This window comes from Pseudopodoces humilis, chromosome 13, assembly GCF_049639895.1.
Source record: "Pseudopodoces humilis isolate 2021_Gansu_Grassland_sample_001 chromosome 13, ASM4963989v1, whole genome shotgun sequence".
Taxonomy (NCBI): domain Eukaryota; kingdom Metazoa; phylum Chordata; class Aves; order Passeriformes; family Paridae; genus Pseudopodoces; species Pseudopodoces humilis.
The window spans coordinates 14260308-14279858 of NC_142212.1; the positions used below are offsets into that span (position 1 = coordinate 14260308).

At 38.7% G+C, this 19551-nt stretch overlaps 1 protein-coding gene across 1 annotated transcript in view; it reads left to right on the forward strand.

Moving 5' to 3' along the window:
* Positions 1-9: 9 nt before the first annotated feature.
* ATXN7 (ataxin 7) overlaps positions 10-19551 on the forward strand; it is an 87658-nt gene continuing 68116 nt past the window's right edge. The window contains exons 1-2 of the mRNA XM_088061718.1: positions 10-101; positions 18954-19046. The gene's annotated coding sequence lies outside the window, so the exon portion shown is untranslated. The remainder of the gene's footprint in view (positions 102-18953; positions 19047-19551) is intronic.

Here is a 19551-nt window from a genome sequence, read left to right on the forward strand (position 1 = left end):
CCTGAGCCGGCGGGCGGCGGACGCGCGGCCCGGGGAGGGCGGGCGGGTGAGCCCCGAGCCCCGGGTGGAACCGGCCCCCTGGCGAGGGGCGGCCCCGCCAGGTGAGCGCCCGACGGGGGAGGGAAGCGGCGGTCCCGCAGCCAGGCTCCACCTCCCCGCCCCCGCCACCCGCACCGGCCCCGCCGCCCCCCGCCCGGCCGCCCCGCCATGCCCCCGGCACATGGTCCCGCGCCATCGAGGCCGCCGGGAGCGGGGGCGCCTCCGCTGCCCTTCCGCCACGGCCCTGGCTCGGGGTGTCCTTTCCGGGGTGTCCTCCCCGGGGTGCCCTCTCCGGGGTGCCGTCACCATCGCCCTCGCTGCTCCCGGCCTCCCCGCACAGGGCTCCCGCACGGCCGCGGCGGCGTCGTCCCACCTGCAGTGATGGTGGTGATGGCGCAAGGAGGCAGGCGGACATCGCCGTGGTGGCGATGACCCAGCGAGCAGGTGGATGGATGGTCCCGTCACGGTGCCCGGTGTCATGGACATGGCGCTGTTAGGGTGGTGGGATCCCCTGTGGTGGCTGGAAGGAGCGGGAGCGCTGGCTCCTCGGTGCCTTTTCCCTGGTGAGGATGTGGAGGACGTGCCCGTGGCGCGGGTGCCGGGGAGCTGGGCTGGCCTCCCCTGGCCGCCCTCGGGCTCATCCCCACTCGCTGCTGGGAGGACAAGCAGCAGGGCCTGGGGCGTGCAAAAACTCATTTTTCTGGTGTTTCCTGGCGAGTTTGGCTATGATCAGCAGATAGGAACAATAGTTGTTCCTTCCTGTCCTGGCAAGCTTAAGATGGTGCTGGAAAAAGTAGCTAGAGGTGACTGAAGACATACTAAGGTGATACCATGTGGTGAATTTTAGGCTTTTGGTCCATTGGCTTGGATGCTTGGACAGTGCTGGTAATGTTACTGTAGTGTATATCACAGTACCGGAGGCGTTGCCACAGCCTGACACCTTTCTATTCCCTCTTCATTTTGGTTTGGACAGCTAAGTGGCTTATGGTCTTGTTCTATTTAGCACTATTCACTGACAGTTTTAGGGTGGTGGGGAAAAATCAGGGTGGGAAAAGAACGAAGTTAGTATGTTCTGTAATCTGTTCCTGGGTTTAGAGCTGTGAGTGATTAAGAGGCACTTTTTTGTTCTGGATAGAGGCATTTAACAGCTCTTTACGGATTTGTAGATTGTTTCAAGTCAGTAGTTGTCTTCAATAGGCAGCTTATCAGGAGGTCCTTTGGAAGGTGCTACTAGGGAAGCATTACTGGGAGTTGTCATTGAAACTCTGACAGAACTTTTAGGAATAAAGTTTTTCCAAGATAAGAAACTTGGATAAGTGGCTTCTGTTCTTGAACTTTTTATGTACACTTATGTGATTGGTGAGTGATATAATTTTATATGAAAACCTACCAATCTATCCATTTACCCAGGTTTGGGCCAAACAATGGGCCATGCATTTGTGAACTATATAAGTGCTGCTGAAAGTGCTCACTTTTATGAACTCTGATTATGTTGCCATTTAATTTGTTTGGCTAAAACCTTTGTTCTTCTTAAGGCTTTGGTTACTATGGTACAGCCTAGTCTTTTGCCAAAGGGTGAGAAGACCTAGCTGAACTTCTCTATGCAAATTTTGTACAGTTACTGCCTTTCTCTCTTTATCCACTTAATTCCTTTTGGATGTCTTAAGCATCTTGAAACATTCAGTTTAATCAAGACTCAATATTTTTCTTACACCTCTGAGCTCTTTCCATTTTCTGAGACCTTTTGGTTTTTATCACAGAGGCAAGTTTGTCAGAACTGAAGACTATTGTAGGTGAAAATCCTCAATTATTTATTTCATCATCTCAGAACTTCTGTGTGATTTTCTGTAATTTAATCCAATACAATCTTCTCTCACTTTTTGTTCATCATTCCACTCTTGGTCAGATAGTCTTATTAGCTCTCCTCAATGACAAATAGATAGTCCTTGAGTAATTAATTTAGAATACAGTACATATGACTACTTAATAATATTGAATGACTTTTGTACCATTCTTCATATGTGTTACTAATTCCGAGTTTCTATGAATTTTTTTATTCTGGGTCTTAGGCTCATAAGAACAATTTTGAGAACAAAGGCATTATTTTTCTTTTTAAGAGTGGGCTTTCAGGCATCATCGATGTTCATTAACTTTTCTCCTTTAGGATGAAAATAGAACTTAGTAAATACATCATCAAGAATCTCACCAAGGCTGGGTATTGATGCAGCAGCCTGTTCTCTCTCCTGCTCTGTTTTGACATATTAAATATCCATGAGATGTTTTTGCTTGGGAAGCCAGTTCCACCTTGCTGGGTTTCTATACACTTTTGAGAATTCACTCTGTCTTAGGAGGTTTTGTTTTGCTTTGCTCCATTTCCAAATAGAATTCCTCATTTTTTAAGTATGAAACAAGCCTTGTTTCTCCTGCGTGGATGGTGTTGCACTGGGCTGAATACATCCATGTCTTTGCCATTAATTCAGTGTGATGTATGATGTAGATCTCTGGAACAGGATTGACTTACTTTTATTTATTTGTCCTTCACCACTTTCTATCAGCTGCAGTCTTTTATATAATCCTTCAACTGACCAGCTGAATCACTGAGTAGCACTGGACCTTCTCTAAAGCATCAGTAGTGGAGATTCACGCAGTAGGGAAAAATGTCTTGCACAGGGGATAGCACCTGACTCTGTGCCAGCTCTTTTGGAATAAGTACCTGTGTGTGCTTTCAACCAAGCTAAAATATCCTGCAGTTTTCCCTCTTTCCTTGAATTCTTTTATGTGTGCCATATGGTAAGATCCTGGAGCAGCTTATACATAAAAATTTGTTGCGCATCTGTCCTTGTCAAAAGTGTTAAATAATCCTTTGTAATGTTTCCAGGTGACTCTGGATGCAAGAAGTATAACCTAGGTAAGTTTAGTACTGCAAGATGTTACATGTGTGTGGAACTGGCTTTGATTTTTCTTAAGTATACTTTTTTTTTGTTCCTGAAAATATGGCTTTTAAGTGCACTGATTTTTTTTTTTTTTTATTGAGGAAATCTGTTAATGCTGAAGTTTTCTTTCCTGAAAAACAATCTATGAGAGTAAAAGTTTAAAGTGACTTTATACCTCCTCCCTTTAACTGTGTATATATATGATTTTTTTTTCCCAACTGCACAAAAAGTTAAAGGGGAAGAAGCTTTTTATAGTATTTCAGGCTATAATGAGCTATGATTTTTAAGAGCTAAGAAAACAGCTTTAACTATTGACTGTGTGGATGTAAAATATTTTTCTTTAGCCTCCCTAATAATTCATGAGGTGGTTTTAGATTCCAGGTTTTCTTTGTGTTGACTAATTCTAAGTCAGACTTTTGTGTAGCACTAAATCTTACCGAGATCTAAGTATAGTAGGTCAGAAACTGTGGGTATTTTTATCCAGTCCAACCTATATTCTTGTCAGAAAGCCATACCAAATTTATTTAGCGAGACCTATTTTCTGTAAGCCTATGTTTAGCATTACTTTTTACCACCATCCTTTTTTTTTTGTTGTTGATTATATACCAGGATTTTGTGCAAGGCTGATACCAAGCTAACCTATCAGGCTGTTTTTCTCATTTTAAATTATGTTAGTGTTTTATTTTCTTTCCAGTCTTCTGTAGCCTCAGCATTTACTGAAAATTAGAATCGGTGTTCCAAGAGCTTGTCATCTTGTTCTGTAAAAATTCTAAGACACTGACTGTCTAATTCTGCAGATATTAAAATAGTCACTCTTGGCAGATAAACCTGAAATTTTTCAATCCAGTGACTGAGGTATAAAAAGTAGTGAATGGTTCTTAGCCTTGTAAAGAGCTTTCCTGACATGGACCCTTTTGTTTCTGCAGAGCCAGCCCATTTTCACAGAATTACAGCAGAATGACAGAAGGGACCGTGAAAATACTTGTAGTGACTGTAGTGACAATACCAATAATTTTAAAATGCAACATTTTATTATCTGAACAATAATCAATTTTAATTAATAATAAATAATAATAAACAATTGTCTACTGTCTGTGTTACCAAGATTGATTAAATGTACTGTTAATCTCATACTTTAAAAACCAAGCTCCTGTCAAATAATAGTGAAACTACAAGTTGTGGTCTACAGTATTGGTTTTATTTGTTATTTTTATTTTGTAACTGAAAGAAACCTATAAAATTCCAGACGTTTTGACAGAAGCACTTTGCAAAATATTAGCCCTGGAACTATTTTGTTCATTATAAAAACATTTTATCACTACTACTTCTCTCCTGAAGGGAGAAAAGCTTATTTTAGTCACAAAAAAAGTAGTGCTGCATGGTCCTTTGAAATATTTTTTTTCTAAGGGCTCTGTGTCTTAGTTAATCTCAATTACACAGGTGGCATTCTGGTATTGTCCTCTTTCAGCTGTCTTCACAGGAATTATGTAACAGCTTTCCAAATTTCATATCCGGATCCTACTGAATATTTATGAAGCTTGAGGATCAATTTTTGTACATTTTAGGATGATCCGTGACTAATTTATTAAAGCTCGTCAAACTCAGCTTGAAATTTTATGATACTGGAAGTGTAGGTATTGAGTGTAGAAGCCAGAGCTTTCAGGTGCAGGGATGCAAGTGAAATTGTGCATTGCGTGTGTGCTAAAAGGGGCACTGTTTGAGGAGTGGAATTAGCAGGAGTGGCACCATGGGTCATGATACTTATTCCCAGGGACTTGGTAGATTCCTACTGAGCAAGAAACTCAAGGTGTTGTAACAGGTGTCCTGAGAAACTCTGTGTCATGAAGCTACTGTGAGACAGATTAGCTGGTTGGAATTTTCTTTTAATCTAAAAATCATTAACACTGTAGACTTCAGCTGCTTCTGCAATGGCTCAGAGATACCACATGATGTCTGCATTCTGTGATTTAAAGTGACTTAGGTAATTTTAGGGTGGCATTTCATGCTGTTCTGTGATTCTGTTTCATGTGTTTTATAAGAAAGCAGACATTTATTATTTTGGAGGTTTTTTTGACAGGATGTCTTGGTTTGAAAAGACAGGTATCTGCTAAGGAAGGCAGGAACCTTCCTTGAAATGGAAAAATGTTAACACCCCCCCCCCCCAAATTATTATAATCTTGGAATCAAGGGGCTCTCAGGCAAAGATATGGGAATACGAATTAACAGTTCTTTACTAGGAAAATTAAAATAAAAACACAGTAGTACAAAAAACCCACAGACAGAGTCCGAATACAACCTGACACCCTGTTGGTCAGGGTGTTGGTAGCAGTCTGATTAAGTGGTGGCTGCAGTCCTCCTGGAGTGACAGATGTAGCTCTGTTAAAGCAATGATCCTGTAGAAGGGTGTAATTTTCCTCTGAAGGTCCAGTGGTGTAGATGGGTCTGGTCTTCCTCTGGGAATCCATTGGAGAAAGGCTGCCTGTGGTGTTCCCAGTCTCAGGCTATATCCAGGTGGGAATGCTTGGCTCCTCCCCCTGGGTGGAGCATCTCCCAATGGGATGATGTGATTTTAGCAGTCCTGCAGTGAGACTCAATGGCCCAAAACAGAAGATATCCCCCTGAGAGATGGACCATGGGAGAGATAAAGAACACTGCCACACCTGGTCTTAACAGATGGATAGACAGAATACATACTTTTAGTTACATCTTGCATTGCAACCCAAGACACAGGAATAGGCAGTTATTTAGCATTCTCTTAATTTGTAGGCAGGATGGTTTCAGGGTGACTATTTTATTTTACTAATGAAAAAGAACATATTTTTGTTTTTTTCTTCCTCAGTCCTTCAGTTCATGGATGTTATAGTGGTCTGTGTTGTGTCAGGGTTTTCAGAGGAAGAGGTAGATATTTTATGAAGTTTTACCACTGATTTAGAAGAGTTTGTCTTTGCTGGCATTGGGCCAAATGGTAAATGTTTTTATTTAACTGTGGTTTGAAACATTGGATGAACAATAAGAAGGCTGTGAATATCATATTGACTTGTATCAAGTTTAAATAAATAACTGTTGTGCAAAATTTCCTCAGTAGCACTAATGATTACAAGGGAAAACAAGCATTTCCTCCTTTGGAAAGCTGCTCTTGCCCGACTTCAGAGCGGTGTGTTCTGAGTCACGTGGCCAGATGCTTTGACTCAGCTAAGAAAGCTGAATCAGAGCTATTGCGCAGCTTCTTAGTCAGCTTTTTGAAGTTTAAAAAAATTGGTTGGTTAAGTTTATTTTCTTTTTTTTTTAAAAACAGTCCCAAACTGTAAAAGAAGACAGAATTTTTGCAAGGCTTTGAGCTTGGCCACACCATGGAGAGATGTTGAAAGAAAGGCTTCTTTCTCAGGAGGTGGAGAAAAAGTATCAGGTCTATTGCTAAACATCTGTTTGTTTTAAATTTGGTTTATATTTTGCTTCGTATTATTTTATGGTTTATTTTCTTGTAATAGAGGAACTCTGCCAGTGGGGAATGTTCAAGCACAACTACGATTTACAGTTCCCATTAAACATGATACACTGACACACGTTCTCACCCCTGATTTCTGAGGTACAAGCCTGAGCAGAGAAATAGAAATAATTGGAGGCATGATTACATGCCTGGGTGATGCCTGCTCGGGTTTTAATTTGTAAAATGCTGAATGAAATATGGGTGGCACTGGTTGGGCACTGGAACAGGCTCCCCAGGGAACGGTCACAGCCCCAAACTTGCCAGAGCTCAGGGAGTGTTTGGACAACACAGTCTGGCACAGGAGGGATTGTTGGGGTGTCCTGGACAGGGCCAGGAGTTGGGGTTCAATGATCCTTGTGGGTTTCTTCCAGCTCATAATATTCTGTGGTTCTATGATTCCATGATCTTGTGGAAACACTGAACTCTGTTTCTGACCACTGTTAGCCTACTAGTAAGGACTGGAAACAGTGTAAAAACCCCGAAGTGAAGTTGTGGCATTAGGAAGATGGCATGTTCTCGTCTTTCTTTTTCTGGTGTGCCAAATGTAGCTTCTAAACTATTGCTTCAGTTGCTATCTAAACAGATGGTTTAAACAAATATTTCAAGAAAAATGTGATGAGAGAATAACTGGGCATTTCCAGCAGAGACTGTCAGATCCAGAAGGGGCAGATCCAGGCTGTGGCTCAAGCTCCTTCTACTAAAAGGGAAGGCTGGTCTGGCTGAGGCCAGTTGGGTCATGTTTCTATGAAGGTGGGGAAGCCAAATTCTTTTATTTGCTGGTGTTTTTGTTAAAATTATACCAGCCAGAAAGGCTTGAAGGAGATGATGAATCTGCACATTTTCTACGCAGTAGCAGAAGGAGGAATGTGCTTAAATCCTGCCTCTTTCCAGGGCTAAGCACCTTTCTCCAGGGAGCATTTTGGATTCACGCTCTCTTGAAATTAGGATCATAAGCCTTTTCTTTCAAAAAGGGAGCAAAGGTCAATCTTTGCTTTCAAAACCCAGGAGGAGGTGGTGGTTCTGGTTCCCTTTTCATCATTAGCAGAGCTGTTATCTGCTGGACTGCTCACCACATGTGTGGGAGACTTCAACCCAGCTACCCTCCTTCCTGAGGGGATTAATGCCCATAATTCTTTCCATCAGAGTGAATTTTGTAATCACCAGACTGTTGACTAGTACGAGGTGGTGTTGCTGTCAGAATGATAGACTGAACACAGCAGTGAAACCCAACACAAAAGATATTCAGTGACTGAGGACTAAGGTGTTTAAGGGAGTAATTCATAGAAGAAAACCAGTAATTTCAGAAGTGCAAGAAGAGAACAATCAAGATAATTTTTGCATTGCAGGTCAGATTCTGTTCAAAGACATACAAGTGCCTCCCTGGTGATTTCTGTGCTTTATTTTCAAGCACAGGGATAGAATTTGAGCTTGAAAAGTATGAGCAACCGGAAAAAAAAAAACCCTCAACAAATTGTGGAATAAAATAATTCATTGAATGTTTTGGTGAGTTACAAAAGGTAAATAGACAAGCTAATGTCAAGCATTGGGAAAAAGATGAATTGGACACAAAATACATTATCTATAAAGTATCTCTATATCCGTGTGTATGTATACATACACATACATTTTCAGTTGAGATATGGAAGGGGCTATATGTGTGCCCAAAACATTAAACCCAAAGTGTTATTTCTCTTAGTAGTGCTTATGAAATTTGGTAACCATGTATCTGTTCTTACAATGTTTTATTTTGCATAGGTTACAAGGTAACTTTTTCTTATAATAATATTTAGTAGACACGCTATAAACAAGCATTCAGATTTGCTTGTTGGGTTTCTTTTTTTGCTTGAAAACCATGAGTTCTTTTTGGTCCTCTGCCTTCTGCTTTTATTCTAATAAAAATTTAAGTTTTGATTATACATAGAGAGAATTGAACTAATAAAAGAGGCAAGGCAGATAAGTTGGATTTTATAACTTAGATTAATAAAGATTGGCTTGTAGGAGATCAGAGTAAAACAAAGCCATGCTGCTATTAATAAGTATGCACCTGTGATTTTGTGGTTCATGGTAAATATTTTCACTTCAGTTTCATTCCAGTGTCACTTTGGCAGTTATGATTTGGTGGGTTTTTTTTCATTTTTGAGAACTGCTTGTGGTTTTTGGGGTGTGTGTGTATGTATGTTTATGAAGTTAGGATGGTGTTGAACAATAACATATCCTAAAATACAATTGTGCACATATATATTAAAATGAAACATATGAGATTTTTTTTTTAAGTGTCATTAGTTTGAAATTTAATTTTAGAAGTATCCAAATTGCACTTGAGCTGCAGCCACTTTGTCTGGATTGGATTAGGAGGATATTTATTGTCAGATTTTCTGGTGGAGCTTTCTATCCTGTTGCTATGTGAAAGGCTTGCACAAGCAGGAGTGACTGTAACTGTACTTCATGTCATCAAATAAATGGAAGGAAATAGCTCCAGAGCTGTTGTTTTCAAATGTTTAAAGAAGTCTGTCCTGGTCTTGCAAGCCTTTGAAGGGATTTTGAGCCTTACTCATCTTCTCAAATGTTGGCATAGACTTATGATGATAATACAGGTAACAAATTTCCCAATGACAGGATTATTCTTATCGAATCTTGATTTTTAATTGCCTCCCAGTCTTTCTAGGACTGGTCTACTAAATTTGGCACAGGGAGTTTCAGCTCTAAGACAGCCATTTTAGGAGCTACATTTTCTTCTCTTTCTGCTAATAGCAGTTAGTGAAATTGCTGTTCTGCATCTTCTTTTGAGATGGATGCTATGAGACTGTGTTGCTTCTTTGCAAAGGCCTCTAAAAGTTAAGTTGCCTTTAAATAAGCAGTTATTCTCTGCTGTCTCTGCTGGCTTCTGTGCAGGTGATGTCTTTTAAGCAGCTGCAACAACTGTCATGGCTTGGGGAAAAATAAGTAACTGGCAGCCCTGGCACAGGGCACCTTCTGGGAGGTGTGTGTACGGTATAGCACCATGCATTGTGGTTGAGAAATGTACAGCAATTCACAACAAAATGTAATTTATTTTTTTTTTACAAAGCTATAGAAATAGGAAAATATTACCTTAACTATGTGTCAGTACAGTTAAAGGAATGGTTTGTGCTAATCCAGTTTTCATCAGAGCCCAGACTTGGCTAAGCTCCATTATCCTTTTGGTTGAGAAAGGAGGAAGGAGTAATTGGAAATTCCATGATCTCTGGTGTCAAGTCAAAGACCTTCCCAGGCAAGTGTCTCATCGAGAGCAATGTTGATATGAGATACAGTTGTCTCTTGTTATCAGACAATTTAAAGCTTAAGAGTGATATTTGCCTTAGAAATACTTCAAAAAGAGAAAACACAACTGTTGAGACTTTATGCACATAAATATAGTATTGTATGGAGGATATGTAAAAGAAAACCTTGCTTTCATGTGGTCATGTTTTTTGAAGATTTACTTTGAAGCTTTCTGATCAATTTATGAATTTTTATTTTTCTTGCCATTTGATGAGTATTTTTCTGTGTTTCTGGTTTGTCACAGCTCTTCTTTGAGCACAATCTCTGATATCAATGGAGAGCTGCATAGTTTTGTTGCAGGGTGATGGCTCCAACCTCCTTATCTTTGTACTCACATTGTAATAGTGACATGTTATTAACTCATGAACAGGACTTGAATTTTTAAAATAATAGGAATATCTTCTATGCTTTTATTTGTTTTACTTATATATAAAATCATTGCATAGAGGTGCATGCTGTGCTCTAGCTGAGCTTTGTAAACTTCCTTAGACAAAAAAAACATAGTAAATCTGTATAATGCTAAGGATCCTGAGTTTGTGAAAATAACTCAACTTGATCTGCTTTTTTGAAATAAAGTATTAATTTATTGCACACATGGTAGACATCATGTCTGTAGTGAATGAAATTAGGAAAAAGATGTGGAGATGCCAGTGCAGTTGCTTGAAGATCTCACAAACCATGCTTCATAAACAATGTGTGCCTGCCACAAGAATGCAATTCCTTACAGTAAAAAAGAGGGGACTCAGAGGATGAGAACACAGATCTGTTGAAGGGAATTGAAAAGCAGGGGGCTTATCACAGGGGGAGAAATAATTAGGTCGTATTCAAGCAATGAAGATTGATCATGGACAAACACAATTCTCTAGGGGAAGTATTGAAAGGCTGGAATAATCACCCGTGGGGCAATGGCTTGTCCATTGCCCCAGGTCTTCAAGAACAGGTTTGATTACTTGTATTGTTCCCACCAGGTAGCTTAGTTATCATGCCTTGGGGCTGAGGGATGGACTGGCTGACCTTTGGATGTTCCTTCTGTCTCTCCTTTGGTTAACAGATCTCTAACTACACATTGGACACATTTTAATAGTATCATGCTGAAACCTGTTCTCCATCTCTGTAACCTGTTCATCAGTTCTGTTTCAAGTGGAATTTGTTGTATCTGTAAGAGAAGCTGTGGTAGTTGTCAAGGAATGGTTGTGTTTTTCAACAGGTTTGGGTTTTTTGGCAGTGCTTCTTTCATGTCATCCTCCAGGACGATTCTACAGCAAGTGCTTGTCATCCTTCTGTTTAAATATTCTTCTCTGCTGTACTGTTGCATCTAGGCCAGTTGCAGAATTGTTATTCTGCTTGGAAAAATGATGGGGATTCATGGAGTGCCTTGTGGGGGAAAGCATGTCCTGAGTGTGGATAAGAATGAGCAATTTTTCCAGTTGGCTGCATTCAAACTGTTGATTTCAGTAACTACAGCTTGACATTTAGTTCATACGAAGCCATGTTCGACAGTGAGATTTGTAGTTCCATTTAATTTCATTTTATCTGTGAACATGTATCCCCTTAGGAAAAATTAATTTCTTAGTGGGACTAGCAGTAAAAGGAGGGATACTGTGGAACCTGGAGGTTGTGTATCTAATGGAATGATAAATGTGAGAAGAAATCCTCTGTTTTTCTAATGCTCATTTACTAGTCTGCCTGTCCATGAGCAGCAGAGTGAGGAAACTGGAGAAGCGATTTCTTCACAAGGCATTATTAGTCATAGCTAATAAATTATTTTAATAGCTAAAGAATATGCTGACACTCACACAGCTTTGACTTTGCATCTGTGTATAGTTCACAGAGAAGGGAACTGCTACTGGGAATATTTTAAAATGCAAATTATTATATTCTCCAGGTAAATGATAACAAAAAAATCCTTCCTTTTATTCTGTTAAAGAGTATCTAGTGGTTGTTTGACTAATGCTTGAGAATTAGGCACCTTATTAATAGTTACATAAGTAGTAGTTAGAAAAAGATATGATTTTATACAGTATAATAAGCAGCTATGAATTAATACAGTTTATAAATATGTGTTAAGCTTACAGTGTGTCAGAAGTGCTGTTTGCTTGGGTGGGCTTTTATAGATATTTAAACCACTGGTATATTTTGGTGACTGTATTTCTTAAAATGAAAATATTAGGGTTTTTAAATTAAGTTTCACGTCACTAAAAAGACACTTCTTGTCTTGTTAATATCACTAATGTCATGAATGTTAAAGTCTTGTCAGCATTTTAACACAGGTAGTCTTTGAAATTTCAGTCCAAATGCTGATTAATCAGAAGGCATGTTGAGAAGAGAAACCTAACGAATTTAATCTTTTAAGTTTGTTGTAATTTTCTAGAGTGTGAGTTCTTGTTTTGTTTTTTTATTTTGGCTGGGATTGACATTTCTGTTGTTGCTGTAACATTTCTGTCCTGCTTGTCTGAGGCAGTGCACTCTGGCTCTAGGTGGCAGTCATTGGTAGGCAAAGAGAAGAGTCGTTCTGGGATGGATGCTGGGCTTGGTCCCTGCACTGATTGGCTTCTCCAGCTGAAATTTTTATGGTGTTGGACAGCAGTAAAAGTGTCACTTCTGCTTCTTTCCCTTCTGAACTGCAACAGAGATACTATGAAGAAAGTGGGGGGAAAAAAAGGGAAAAAAGGACAGAAGTTGGCAGTGATTCACAAAAGAGAGCTTTAGTAGTGCTGACAATTTGGAAGAGGTTTCTTTTCTATCAGCATGATTCCTATCCTAGATTAACAAACATAAATTTGTTTATAATGGAAGAAACACCAGTTTTTCACTAAATTCAGTTTCAAAGAGTAAAATAGATTGACTGAAGTGCAGTCAGGGATAATAGGAGTGGAGAAATGTGTAATTGTAATTTCATTTAATTGAGTGAGGGTTTCCCCACATTATTATGGGCAAGTGTTGAAGAAGAAATTCTCTTTTTTGCTTAAGACCTTGGGTCTTCCACCCTACCCCCTGCATCGCCATCCTCCCTTTGAAATGTCCATGCTTTCTCCATTTCCAAGCTCTTTCCCATCATTATACAGGCAGTTCCCTTCCTTTATGTTTGTTAGCTGTCTGTCTCTTGATTCTCCACTCTGTCTCTTCCCTATAAAGTAGGATGGGCTTTAAGGTTTTTCTTTCTTGGTATAGGTGCTGTTTTGCTTCCCTAACTCCTCCCTGCTAAACAGTTTGATAGAAAGTTGCTGTTGGAAAAGGCAGCAGCCCTCAAACAAATGAGCAACAGTTTCTCACCCCTTGCTGTGTAGGGCTGATTGCACTTCTTGAGATGCATGCTGCTTGATAAGAAAGCTGCTGTTACCATAAAATCACAGTTCAAACACAGGATTAGTCTATACATTTTATTGATCTCTGGTTTCAAATACCATGGCAAATTACAGTCTTGTTTACCTGTGAGCAAATCCCAAGAAACTCTTTGGAAAGAGCTGAAGTAATTCTGGATGTATGGAGAGATACTTAAGATCATGTTTTGGCTTTCAGTTTTAAAGATAAAGAAATTACTTACTGTTATTTTGTATTAACTAACAGCTCTAGTAAAGGGACTCTGATCCTCTGAGTGCTTTGCAGATACTCTGCAGGATATTTTTGCACTAAAGAACAAAAACCAAAAGATCTTGATTTTTGTTTAATACAAGCCTAGCAACAAGCTTTAATTTACTAGCATACTAGTTTTAACTATGGAAAACTACAGATTTTTGAAAAGAAAGGTGCTTTAGCTGCAGAAGAATAAAAAACACAAACCACAGAAAAAAAAAACAAAAAACCCACCCAAAGATTTAATTAGTTCTATATTTTCACATGTTTGTGATGAAAAAGACCATTAACATTTCCAGAGCTGAGTTTTACAGCTCAGCCAAATTAATTTCCAGAGTATTTCCAGTTTTAGAAATGTGGACCATCATTTGTGAGGAAAACCTTTCTGAGAGTTAGGAGTAATTTAGTACAGATTTCTGTATGAAATTCATGTGCAAGAAATACAACACAGAGATAATTCTGGTATTATGTCAAGATTATACATTAGGGTGACAGGTATCACAGTCCCTGATAGATTGCAAAGGACAGAGATAATGAAGAGTGATGCTTTGTGTTCCCAAGCCTGCCTTGGGCCTGGTATCTTCCTGTAGGCAAATCACTCCTTCCTTAATTCCTCTGTCTGTAAAAGGGACGATAATGATGTGGATTATTTTGTCTTTTGTTTTGAGATCTTAAGGGAATACATGGAAATGAAGTGGTAGGAACATGAGAGGAAGTACAAGGTAGTAAAATAAACATCTGTATTGCAGACAGCTTTGTTCTGGCAACTGATTATAAAATTATTGATTCTACTGTTCTTTCCTATTGAGGGTGTCAGTATGTACTTGTTCACAGGACTGTAGGAAAAAAATTTGCTATTTCTTACACTTGCCTATCTTTCAGCTTGTCATTCAGAATTTATGATAAGGTTATTCTGCTTTTATTCTTGCCCATTACTTCTTCCACGAGGGACAGTTAAAGCTGTAGTTGGTTGAGGATAAGGACAGCAAAGGTCTGTCTTTATTTTCTCTATCTCCTCCCTTTCTATCTCTCTGTCTCTCTTTGGCCGTTGAAAATGTAGGTCATATTGCATCACCATAAAATGGAACAGTCAGAAAGGTGTTTGAAAAATGCTGACATCCTTAGCCTGGGGTGCATGCCAGTGTCCTTTGTTTACATTGGGGATAGTGTTGTACCTGTGTAGGAACCAGCATCTCTGTTAAGGTTAGTGGTATGGTACCTGAATTATGAGTCAGATTTTAGGATGACTTTCATCTGCCTGAAGTAATTTAAAATTAGACAGATAAAATGCAGCTACTCAGAATAATGATATACACAAGGAGCTAATTTGAAATCCTTAATCTGCAATAACTGTGACTGTGTCGTTTGAATAATGTTGCCTTTAACAGAGGAGCTCTGTAATAAATTTTGCGAATCATATTAATCATGAATCTCAATTACCTTGATTAGCTGTGCCTTTCTGTCTTGAAAAGTATGTTTATATTATATGTTTGTATATTTTTCTTAGTTTTTTACTTCATTACTGTTTTATTCATTCACCCTTTTAAATGATCCAATCAGGATATTTTTATTTTAAAAATGGAAAATCCTGATGTCCAGTGTCTTACTTCCAGCTACCAGGCTTTCATTGTTTGTGTTTCTGATGTAATACAAATTGTAATTAGTTTGAAATATTCCTGTGGCTTAAAATGCAGAACATATCTTTTTCTTCTCTACAAACATATATAAATAACTTTTTTAAAGAAATGTATAAATCTAATTTAATCTGTCCATATTTATCTTAGTTTGCTGCAGTAAGATAATGTATTTTAGGGATTGAACTTTCAAATAAATAGTGGCATAAATCATACTGCAAGATGTGGGTGTTTTGAAATATAAGACAAAATACTTGCTTATAGAAAATCTCGCATTATTTCTGAAATGAGGTATGTTTTTTACCTTTCTGTTCAATGCTTTGTGTGGTTTTACTTAAATCGTTGAAGTGGAATATGCAAAGGGTTCTTATGACTTTGTTAATCTTACTGCTGGAGAAGACTTATAAGTTAAAAGAGAAATTGTTGGAAGATAAAATCAGTGATGACATGATTTGTTGAGGAAGATAATGAAAGCTGGTCTTTGCCTGTTGTCATTAGACAAAGGAAAATTATAGTAGTCAAAGTTAAGACCCATCAAGTGCACTTTGCTGTGCATAATTATTTAGTAACTTTTAGCAATTATCCAAAAGGTGTTATTGCTTCTCCATTGATTAAGGTATTAGTTATGTAGTAACTAAAATATTAGTTATGAAAGTTTGATCCTTCTTGTTATTAGTTAAGATACCTATGCATGTTTGAAATAGTTTCAGAATAACTTCTATCATTGTTATATTTTACACCGAATATCCTGTTGTATTTGTGTTTGCACGAGTAATAGTAAATATTTAGGTAATTCTGAGAAGCACTTCCTATTGGTATACATAGGAAATACATGAAATCTTGAGAATCTGCAATTTTGTAATTGGTGTTTGCAGAAGTTTGGTATTTAATCTCTGAATGGAGCTGGTAGTTTTTTTTCTGTCTGTAAAGAAGTGAAGAATTGTGTCTCCTGGAGAGACTAACATGGCCAATTATGCAATTGGTGGTTCTGATACCATCTTTGACCCCCTGAGATTCTGTAGTTGATGGGTTCAGAGTCAGTCTCCAGCACAGCCAGGATTACCCTGGGGACTGCTGGGGTTTACCCTTGAGTTTTCAGCTGGCCATAACAGCAGCCCCTGGCCTGCTGCTGCCCCACTCCTGTTCCCTCCACACCCCCCTCCTGCTCCTGCCTCTCCAAGGGGCACAATGAGACCTCGTGAGGTTCTTCCCACACTTACAAAATGCCTCAATGAAGCCCAGTACTGGGTGTGACTGTACCCTGCGTATCCATGTCTTTGTTTATGTAAATATAGACTTTGTATTTTATCTTGAGTATTTAGTAGGTAACATGGAGGAAAGAGCGTTCCAAAATTTAGGCACATTCTTTGGTGCATATTTCTGGCATCTGAAAAGAAACAGAGTTAGAGGATCTTGGATGGCTGAAGCATTAGTTGTGACGCTTTCAAAAGTTAGGGATGCTCTATCACATACATTTCCATTTTCTTTATTTTAATGAATTGATTTGCAATTACAATTTTCATGTAAATGTGTTTGCCCTTAAATGGACAATATACATTTGTAATTGTAACTCTGCCTATATTATATGTAATCTGTGTAGATACAGATTTGACTTGGGTATAGCTATTGCTCTGCTAGGCTGTGGTTTCCCATCTTGCCTATCAGTAACTTCTCAAAGTATTAAACAGAATTTTGTCCAAGTTCTTTGATAGTCAGGCCATGGGAGTGACATAATGCTTCACTGGTTTGGAAAAGCAGGCCTTTTTCCATTTTCCTGGATTGGCTGCTTTAGCTTCTTTTGTCATTTTTCCTCCTTTCAGCTAGCTCTCTTTTCCAGGGTACCAAGGAGAGAGCTCCACCTGGCTTGTTCTCAATCATCCCATGACTTCCTTGCATTACTCTCTGCTGACAGTTGTGGTTGTAATTGACCTGCTGTAAATTCTCAACAAGAATCATTCCTGTTCTCTGCCACCCATTATCCAGAGAAAGAGTTCTCTTTAAAGGGTCATTAAGCTGTCAATTTATTCTTTTGAGACTTACTCTTTTAACTTCATTCAAACTCAACTGCAGGTGTAATCCCTACAGCAAAATTCACAGGTGGTGACATAGTATGCTCTGATCTTTGGTGTACAGGAATAAAATTTTTGCTGATCCTTCCTTCACCCTTGTCTTGTTTGTTTCTTTAGTGCGCTATTTCTAGATTTGTAAGTCTTTGGAGATGTCTTCTGCTTTATAGTTTTTGTTTTCATTTTTGCATGAAGCAACAGAACTTGCCTTTTATGAAAAAGTAACATTTACATCAGGATAAAAGAGTGTTTTGAATGCAGAGCTCTCATATCCCCTAAAAAATTTGGGGTAGAGATGGAGGAGTGAACGCAGCAGGTAGGTCACATGCTCAAAGGGCTTGGAACTTGGAAGCTGTACATTGAATGATCTTCTGGGAAGGGGATGATTCATATCAATTCAGAGTCTCCTGTCCTAAAGTAATAAACGACAAAAATGATTTTTGGGTAAACCCTGCATGGCATTTTCCTAGTTAGCAGGAGTTGAAGACAAAGTTTTGTACTATAGTATTCAGTAAGATTTGTATGTGTAACAAAGAAGTACAGTGTTTTCTGAGACTTCTACTACTGTAGAAATTTGCTAAGGATCACTTCTATTAAGCATAAAGCAAAACTATGCCTGCAGAGGGGAGAAAAAATAATCCTGGACTTGCTCTAAAGCCTTGTCCATTGAAAACAAGAAAAAATTGGATTTCATGTGGTAACTAGAATATAATTAAGTGAGGATGTTCTTCTTAGGATCAGCTATGTCACTGAGCAGAATCTATCTTAGAAATAGTAAATATATCTCTAGAGGATCTCGGTCAAGGTAATGTTAGCTGCTAAGCTGCAGTTTAAAGGAAAAGATGAAGAAAGGATTTATCCTCAGTGCATAAAATGACTTTAAAGATATAAACTCAGTTGGCAGACATCTTCCCAGAGGAGCAGGCAGAAGCCAGGAAAAGCTTAATTTGGCACCTTCCACTGGAGCAGAGCTCTACAGACTGGGAGACAGCTTGGATGCCCTCTTGCACTGCATTGCTTTTGTCTGGACTTTAGTCTTATGAGGGAAAAAAATAGTTTTCTCTGAAGTGTCATCCAGTCCCAGTGCTGGCTTGGCTTATTTATATGTATTTTCATGGCTTTTTAGTGATAAAAAAAAATAACCAGTTTAATTTCAAAGCACCTGTGAAAATCAATTGATCTTAAATATAACCTGTACACAAAAATAGTTGAACTTTTTTCTAAGTTTTAACAGGGCTTTTGTTTAGCTTTAACTAGTTTGGCATTGATGTATGCTAAACCAAATCAAACTGGGGTTTATTTTAGTTTATATAAACAAGTTTATAAGCATTGAGTGAAAGGATCTCAAAAACCTGAGCTTGAGATGATAAAGGTCCTGTTTGTGGGAAGGCCTCAATCTGTACATTTCTCTAAATTCTTCATCAGTGGTACAGTGACAGTCCCTGATGTTGGTTATGTGAAGGATCATTTTTACCTCTCCATGTTCTGTGGCATGGTGGTAAAGCTGTCAATGGCTACATCCTGAGAGCCCCTGTACTTGGAGTGGTGCTGTATTTTGGAAAAATCCTGTGCAGAAAATCCAGCACTGTCGTATTTCCAGCATGTGATACAGACACAGCCACGTGCTTGGGAACCTGGTCAGTCAGAGTCAGGGCAAGTGCGGTAACTGGGCTGAAGATTGAAGTTTCATCCAATGCATGCCTTTCTGGTAATGTCAGGCTGCCATTTAGAGAGCTGCTCTGCACAGAGCACACCATAACAGCTCCCTGCTTACCTTTCAATTTGAAATCCATTGCAGAAAATGTGTTTGTAAAACTGATAAAATGTTTTGTATTAGTTTTTAAATAGACACTTTTATCGTTAGGAAACGGAGTTAAGGTTTCAAATGTCTTAGTACTGTACTCTTTTTCTTTTCTTTCAGAATTAATCAGGTACAAGTTAGGAAAAGCTTCCAAAATCTGAACAGATGAAGATCAATTGATAAATCAACCCAGCGATTCACCATACTTTCAAGGTACTGTGACATACTTAACCAAATATTTCCTTAAGCATAAGATTCTCATTCTTTAGATGTGAGAAGCGTAGAGAGCAGGATATTAGCAGGGTTGCAAATCAAGTCTGAAGCGTTACCAGATGCAGTGGGGAGACTTTTTTAAAATGCAGATGTTTAATGTATGTTTCAGTGGGAAATAAAATGATATTACAGTCAACCTAGAAGGAGTTCAACTTGGCATGCAGCTGGCAAACTTAAAAAGATACAACTAAGCTGGATTATACCTTTCAATCAGTTAGGTGAAGTGATTTGGAAAAGTAAATTGCGTCAGACAGGGAATATAGTAGAATCAATATAAATTTATTTATTTTTATATTTTAGAAGAAGTAATCTCAATTTTCTGAATAATTATTTTTTCTATTTCCATGTTTCCATGATATGTTAAAGCATTTGAAGGCTGTTAGGCACTGGCATATGCCATAGCCTACCAGCTGCATCAGTCCTATTATTTTACAAGTTCAGAAAG